The sequence below is a fragment of the Heloderma suspectum genome, chromosome W (assembly GCF_057233095.1).
Source record: "Heloderma suspectum isolate Gila_16-S chromosome W, 16-S_ref, whole genome shotgun sequence".
In the NCBI taxonomy this organism is placed as follows: Eukaryota; Metazoa; Chordata; class Lepidosauria; order Squamata; family Helodermatidae; genus Heloderma; species Heloderma suspectum.
The window spans coordinates 60,177,480-60,185,144 of NC_139475.1; the positions used below are offsets into that span (position 1 = coordinate 60,177,480).

General features: G+C 45.4%; 1 long non-coding RNA gene across 1 annotated transcript; it reads left to right on the top strand.

The window, feature by feature from the left end:
• Positions 1 to 1,126: 1,126 nt before the first annotated feature.
• Positions 1,127 to 6,602, top strand: LOC146334069 (uncharacterized). The gene is made up of 2 exons (XR_014786404.1): positions 1,127 to 1,446; positions 5,773 to 6,602. It is a non-coding gene; the product is annotated as an uncharacterized LOC146334069 (long non-coding RNA).
• Positions 6,603 to 7,665: the final 1,063 nt, after the last annotated feature.

Genomic DNA, 7,665 nt, shown 5'->3' on the forward strand with positions numbered 1-7,665 from the left:
AAGAGTGTTTGCTATGATCAGCGTGTTCTCTTGGCAAAACTCTATTAGCTTTTGTCCTGCTTCATTTTGTACACCAAGGCCATGCCTGCCTGTTATCCCGGTGATTTCCTGACTTCCTACTTTAGCATTCCAATCCCCTATGATGAAGATGTTTTTTGGTGTTAGTTCTAGAAGGTGTTGTAGGTCTTTATAGAACCGATCAACCTGAGCTTCTTTGGCATCAGTTGTTGGAGCATAGACTTGAATTACTGTGATGTTGAATGGTTTGCCTTGGATTCGTACTGAGATCATTCTATCGTTTTTGAGATTGTACCCCAGTACTGCTTTTCCCACCCTTTTGTTGACAATGAGTGCTACTCCATTTCTTCTAAGGGATTCTTGCCCACAGTAGTAGATATGATGGTCACCTGAATTAAATTCGGCCAAGCTTGTCCATTTTAGTTCGCTGATTCCCAAGATGTCGATGTTCTGTCTTGCCATCTCATGTTTGACCACCTCCAGCTTACCTTGATTCATTGATCTTACATTCCAGGTTCCTAAACAATATTGTTCTTTACAACGTCGGACTTCCTTTTCACCACCAGACACATCCACAGCTGAGTGTCCTTTCGGCTTTGGCCCAGCCGCTTCACTCTTTCTGGTGCTACTTGGAAATACCCTCTGCTCTTCCCCAGTAGTATATTGGACACCTTCCGACCTGAGGGGCTCATCTTCCGGCATCATATTTTTTAGCCTTGTGATATGTTCCATGGGGTTTTCTTGGCAAGAATACTGGAGTGGGTTGCCATTTCCTTCTCCAGTGGACCACATTTTGTCAGAACTCTCTGCCATGACCTGTCCGTCTTGGGTGGCCCTGCACGGCATAGCTTATGGCTTCATTGAGTTACTGTAGTAAAAATGTAACCTAAAAGCCATTGTATGTGTCTTAAGCAGCACATAGTACTGTAAGAGCTGCGCATGCCTGGAATGAGCAGACAGTAACCCTAAGATAAGGTTGCTAAGCAAACCACTGGCAACCAATCAAAAGTAACACGCTGGCTGAGGAATGCAAGCTAAGTGATAAAACTGTAGCGCGGAGGTTGCCCAGGGTCGACTCTGCTTTGAGCGTGAGCTCCTTTGTCGAACTGTTTGCAAACAATAAAATCGAGTTGGACCCAGCCTGAAGTTGACTCTCCTCTTTGGGGCAAATTGGACTAGCCTCCAGGGGGCGAAACTAGCATTTTGTGCAACAAACTGGCGAGCTGGCAGGAGTCCCTTGGACCACCCTGGGGTCAAACGACAGAACCGGCGAAGGTGCCTGTGGGGCGCGCCGGACCGCCTTTGAGGTCTGCCACGGCACCAGAGAACGGGGGTCAGGACACCCAGGAGGTTAAAGGCATGGACTCCATTGATTGAGTCAACCAGGCTGAATGGGTCTGAAGAGACGGCACTAGGGTGTTGGGCAGAGTAAGTACTTGATTTCCCTTCTGTCTTTCTGTTTGAGTTGCCTTCAGAGCGTCTGAGGTTTGTCAGACTCTGTGTAAACGTCTGAGGTTTGTCAGACTCCGTGTAAGTGTCGGAGGTTTGTCAGGCTCCGTGTATGGTTTCAAATAGAGGTAGGCACAATGGAGGCGGGTAGCTCCCGTTTAGAAAGCTCTGCCACTCCCTTGGGATGCATGCTAAAGAACTTTAGCAAAGTCAAGCGTCTGAGGTTTGTCAGACTCCGTGTACTAAGATGTCGAAAGGCAAGCTGGTTACACTGTCAATTGGACTGGCCAGCATTTGGAATTAGTTGGCCAGACATAGGATCCTTTGGTGTAAATCTTGTAAATGCTGTATATAAAAATGTGGTGAATAATGGGCAATGGGATCAATTTGCCTATATTGATGGGTGGTTGAATTGGTGCGGAAAGAATCCCCCTTAGTTACAGAAGTGTAAATGTGTAAATGTGTTACTGGCAAAGGACCACAGGGGCAAGAGACCCCGGGTGGTGTCTGAATCAAGTAGTAAGAGATAAATTTGCCTCAGGGAAGGCGAGGTTATCAGCATTTGGACGAGTGCCAACCAAAATCCACTGAAGGCGAGAAAAGGTTGAATATAAAGTTCAATATTGTAAAGTCATGATGGTATGCTCCGAGGTGAAGCCCAAAGCCCCTGTTCCCCCCGATTCAAGCCCCACGGAAGGAGCTTGAAGACTGGGAGACCCTGCCCAAGGTGCCCTGAGCTCCCCCCGGTCTGATTCGGCCTGTTAGGTTGGGAGGAGAGGTTGTTGGGGGGAGGGAGGGGGCCCTCCAGAGACAGTTTGTCTGCCACCGTATCCAAGTTTGTTAGAAGAAACAAAAGCAGTTGAAAAAGTTGCAACTTCTGAAGAAAGAGATTTGTTTGACGACTTAAAGACTGTGGCAAAATCAAGAAACAAAGACAGAGCAAGTTCTTAAAATATCAGGGTCTGTGTGAGCTTCTCTCTGTCAGCCTGCTCAGAGCAGAGCCAAGGGGGACTTGCCTAACCCCCCTTCGCCGCGGCTGGTTTAGCCTTAGCAAGCAGAGAGGCTGGAAGGTGTCTGTGAGGACCTGACAAAAGAGTGAGATTTGCAAAAAAAAAAAAAAAAGCATCACAGCTGGAAAGCTGAGCAGCACTGCTCTGTTCTTACCTGTGGAGGAATCTAGAAGAGGTGTAAGGTTACACCTTCCCCATTCGAACTGATGAAGAGACACAGAGCTTTTGTTAAAAACATCCCTTCTTTATGGCCCAAAGCCTTCTTTGTTAGAGGCACTCTGCACACGGACTGGAACTTTGGCCAGTTAAAGACTTGCCGTAAAAAGTACTGTGAGGCTTGTCATAGCCTTAAACTCCCGTTGTTGTAGATTGTGTGTTTGTTTGTGATCAGCTCAGTGTACAGTTTGATTTGTGATTTCAACACTCAGATAAAAAGCTGCATTTGACTGAAAGAACTGGGTATATTTAGCCTTGAAAAGAGAAGACTGAGAGGAGATCTGATAGCACTCTTCAAGTACTTAAAAGGTTGTCCCAGAGAGGAAGGCCAGGATCTCTTCTCAATAATCCCAGAGTGCAGGACACGGAATAATGGGCTCAAGTGACAGGAAGCTGGATTCCGGCTGAACATCAGGAGAAACGTCCTAACTGTTAGAGCAATACGACAATGGAACCAATTACCTGGGGAGGTGGTGGGCTCTCCCACCCTGGAGGCATTCAAGACAAGGCTAGACAGCCATCTGTCAGGGATGCTCTGATTTGGATTCCTGCAGTAAGCAAGGGGTTGGACTCGATGGCCTTGTAAGCCCCTTCCAACCCTACCATTCTATGATTCTATGATTTCCAAGGCTTTGATTTCATTTACCCTAATGAAGCATACAGACACAAATTTCTAGAGATTCATAGACTACAAAGGAAACAGCCTTCAAAAAGTTCAAAGAGAAACTACGAAAGTTAGTTTCCCTTTAAAAAGGGGGCAGCAAATTCTCTTAACTTAAGAGGTGAGAGAGAGAGAGTCCCCCACTCTCCCGTGATACTTCTAAGCCCAGCTGTGTTTCTGAAGCCTAAGAAAGTTCCTGCCCCATGTGTTCCAGCTCTTTCTCAAAATCTGAACTGTTCTGACGTTCCATTTGCTCAGAGGCAAACCTGACACTCTGCCAAAACTCATGCAGTGTGGAGTTGCCGATGCAAAAATGGTGGCTTGGAACTCTTTCCACATATGAGAACGCCCTTCCCTTAATTTTGATGGGCCCTGACCATGCAGTCAGAGGAGCAGTATAATGGTTAGATCTGCTCCACCATGCCCTACTATACAAAACAAATGTTTTCCAGTCATGGTGTTAGATTTTAATGATATGAAAAAGGTATAAAAGAAGGCAGAAGAAAGTAGCAGACAAAAAGGCTTAAAAAAAAAAGAAAGAAAGCTTATTCCAAATTTGTGTCGTTGAAATTAGTAAGATCTAAGCAAGAAGTCTCTGTCGAAGCAATGGCAAACAGCCTAACTTGCAGAGAAAACAAAGAGTTAAAACTGGTGCATGGCACAGAGAATTTAAAACATGATTTGCAGAACAGGCAAGCCAAAAGATAAGTGTGCCTGTTACAAGAGGGAGGCTATAGTAGCCATAAAAAGGGGTGAAGCCCCCGTATGAAGCTTTAACAAAAATATTACCCACTAGAAGTGGACAATTAAAATAAAAAAAGGCTTTTCTTAAATTGAAGCAAGCCTTAATATCACCGCCTGCTTTAGCCTTATCAGACCCCAGATCATGAAGTTTTTAGAGCTATGGTGCACATGAGAGCACATAAAAAAGTGCCATTCCTGGAAAAAGGAAAAGGCAATGCTGGCAGCCACCATGGGCGGAGATATAAACAGCAGCTTGAGAGCACAGAAGCGACCAGAGGGGGGGGGGGGGGGCAGAAAAGGAAAGGGCCGACCGAGGCTCAATAAATGTGCGTATTGCCGAGAGAAGAGACATTAAAAGAAAGATTGTCCAGAGCTGAAAGAAAAAAGAAAAGAGACTCACCCTGAAGGCTGCCAAATGCTGGCAGGGTCCTCCAGTGGGGGGGAGTCTAGCTGAAGGGCCACCACCCTACGAACAAATGCTCGGGAGAATCCCAAGGTAAAAGTAAGGGTTGGTGGCGAGGACTGTAAAGCCCTAGTAGATACTGGAGCCACATTTTCTATGATCCCTGTGTAAGCCCCTCCTCACGAAGACTGGAAATAACATACTGGAACATGCCTTTGTAGTTTCATCTGCATACCTGGTTGCCCTCATGGAGCGGGACTTGTTAACAAAACTGCAAGCTAAAATCTTCTTCAGTGATAATCAGATTGTAGTACAGCTGCCAGCAATGCAGGGCTCAAATTATCAAATGGCCTTTCAAGCAATCAAGATTGTGTCAGAGGCCAAAGAGACTGAGATTTTAGAGAATGTTGATCCATGTGTGTGGGCAGACAGAACCCCTGCCCAAGCAAATGCATGACACCAGTTAAAATCTTCTTTAAAAAGGGAGAGCCCTGTGTGCGTGAGGCAGTATCCTCTGAAAAAAGCCACCTGTGCAGGCTTGAAGCCGCTCATTGAAAAGTTCAAAAATTATGGTTAGCTAATAAAGGGATCGTCCCCCTTTAACACCCCAATTTTAGGTGCGCCCGAGGCAAATAGCACCTCCTTCAGGTTAGACCAAGACCTGAGAACAGTGGCTGATTGCCCTTTGTGCCTCAAAAATGATTCAAAGATGTTTGAGCCCCCAGCTCAAATGAGAAGTTGCCCATGCGCTTACTATCCTTTTCAGAGATTTCAAATTGACTTTTCAGAGTTGCCCCAGACTCATGGCTATCGGTACCTGCTAGTAATGATAAAAGCAATTGACTGCACCGCTCAGACAGTAGCCAAGATCCTGTTAAAAAGTAATCCCTAAGCTCTTGTTACCTAAAGAGAGTGAATCAAATCAGGGGCCCCATTTTGTTGGACAAGTGACGCAAGTAGTGGCCCAGGCATAACAAACTAACTAGAAGCTACACCCCCCTTGGAAACCTCAATCTACAAGTCAAGTTGAGAAGATGAACCGCACCTTAAAGACAATGCTCACTAGAATTTGTTGAAAGATTAAGTTGAAAGGCCACAGGCCTTGCCAATCACCTTGACTCGAGTATGGTGCGCCCCCAAGGGAAGTATTAAATTGACACCTTTTAAACGTTCCATAAGTGCCCACCTCGAATATTACCTATGGCTGATAGCTTAAATGTGAATTTAAAAGTAAAAGTTTTAAGATTCAAGGTTATGTTACTGCTTTGCAGTCTGTTTTGTTTTCACAGGTTTGCGACACCGCACCAATCCTGGCCTTTAGATGCTCCAGTGCATAATCTCAATCCCAGCGATTGGGTGCTAATCCAGTCCTAGAAAGATGAACCACCTACCAAGAAGCAGAAGGGTCTGTTTCAGATCCTACTTACCACTCCCATTGCTATGAAAGTCGCCAAAGAAAAGAAGTGGATTCATCACACTGAATAAAGGCATCACCCGCACCAGAGAGGGTCACACCGGAAGCTGACCCACCTGAAGGTCACCGTTGGAATAATGAACCCCTGAAAGGACTCAAGTAGCTCTACAGAAAGAGGGTGCTCTCGTTTCAAGGGTTCCTGATGAACGGAACAAAACTGAGTTCCAAAAGTTCAAAAAAAAAAGTGTTTTTGTTGTCAGCATTCTAGTAGCTAGAACAAAGGCGTCCCAGGCCTCACTTGCTGTTTAGAGAAAACCGTCAATGCCACAGCAATAATAGTTTGCGCCTTTAAGTGCGTAGTCCACCGCTGGACCAAAGAGAGTATAAATTTGAGAAAAGCCTTTTGAGGGGGGAATTGTAGTAAAAATGTAACCTAAAAGCCATTGTATGTGTCTTAAGCAGCACATAGTACTGTAAGAGCTGCGCATGCCTGGAATGAGCAGACAGTAACCCTAAGATAAGGTTGCTAAGCAAACCGCTGGCAACCAATCAAAAGTAACACGCTGGCTGAGGAATGCAAGCTAAGTGATAAAACTGTAGCACGGAGGTTGCCCAGGGTCGACTCTGCTTTGAGCGTGAGCTCCTTTGTCGAACTGTTTGCAAACAATAAAATCGAGTTGGACCCAGCCTGAAGTTGACTCTCCTCTTTGGGGCAAATTGGACTAGCCTCCAGGGGGCGAAACTAGCATTTTGTGCAACATTACGCAAGCCCCTTCACGGGTGCAAATGGATATAACGTGAGCCCCATTTGGGGCTTGTCCCTCAGGTGAATAGAATCATGAGAGGAGGAAGCAGAAGCATGCTTGCTGGCCCCGCCCCCTGTGTTGCGTAAGCCATATTGGACTTGGTGAGATTTACTTCTGGGAACATTCATAGAATCAGACTACAGTAAAAGCAGTATGATGGCAGCCCTTTTATTTTTTACAGTCAATGGTAATGAGTACGGGTTTGGAGTTTAACACGTACATGTTGAAAGATTGTACTGATTATGGGAACAAAAATCTTCTGAAATCATTTATTTCGTGTTTTTATAATAGACGCATTTTCAATTAATTATTTGATTAACATTAATGTATAACTGCAACCAACAAACTCATATGGCAAACCATTTTTTTCTGGCCATGAAATTGGCTCAGATATCCTGTGGTATGATCAAACTTTTACTGTGCATTCTTATTAATGTTTACTCTGAAGTAAACCACACTGTGTTCTATGAATGGGCTTTGATCCCAGGGAAGTGTGTATAGGATTGTGCTGTAAGTTTCGTTGTTTTCAACATAAGAGATCACAGAATCATAGAACAGCAGGGTTGGAAGGGTCCTATAAGACCATCCAATCCACCCCCTGCTCAATGCAGGAATCCAGGTCAGCGCATCCCCGACACGTGGCCGTCCAGCCTCGTCTTGATGCCTCCAGTGTGGGAGAGCCCACCGCCTCCCTAGGGGATGGGTTCCATTGCCGTATTGCTCTAACAGTCAGGACCTTTTCCTGATGTTCAGACAGAATCTGGCTTCCAATTGTTGCGTAAACGAGACGCTTTAAATCCTTCCTGGAGGACTGGTCAGTTCACCTCTCAAGAAGGGAACCAACACACAGCACGAAGGGCACAACTCAGTTTTATTGTTTCGCGAAACAGATCAGCAGAGGAGCTCAAAGCAAAGCTGACAAAGAGCAGTTCTTTGTTCAGTAC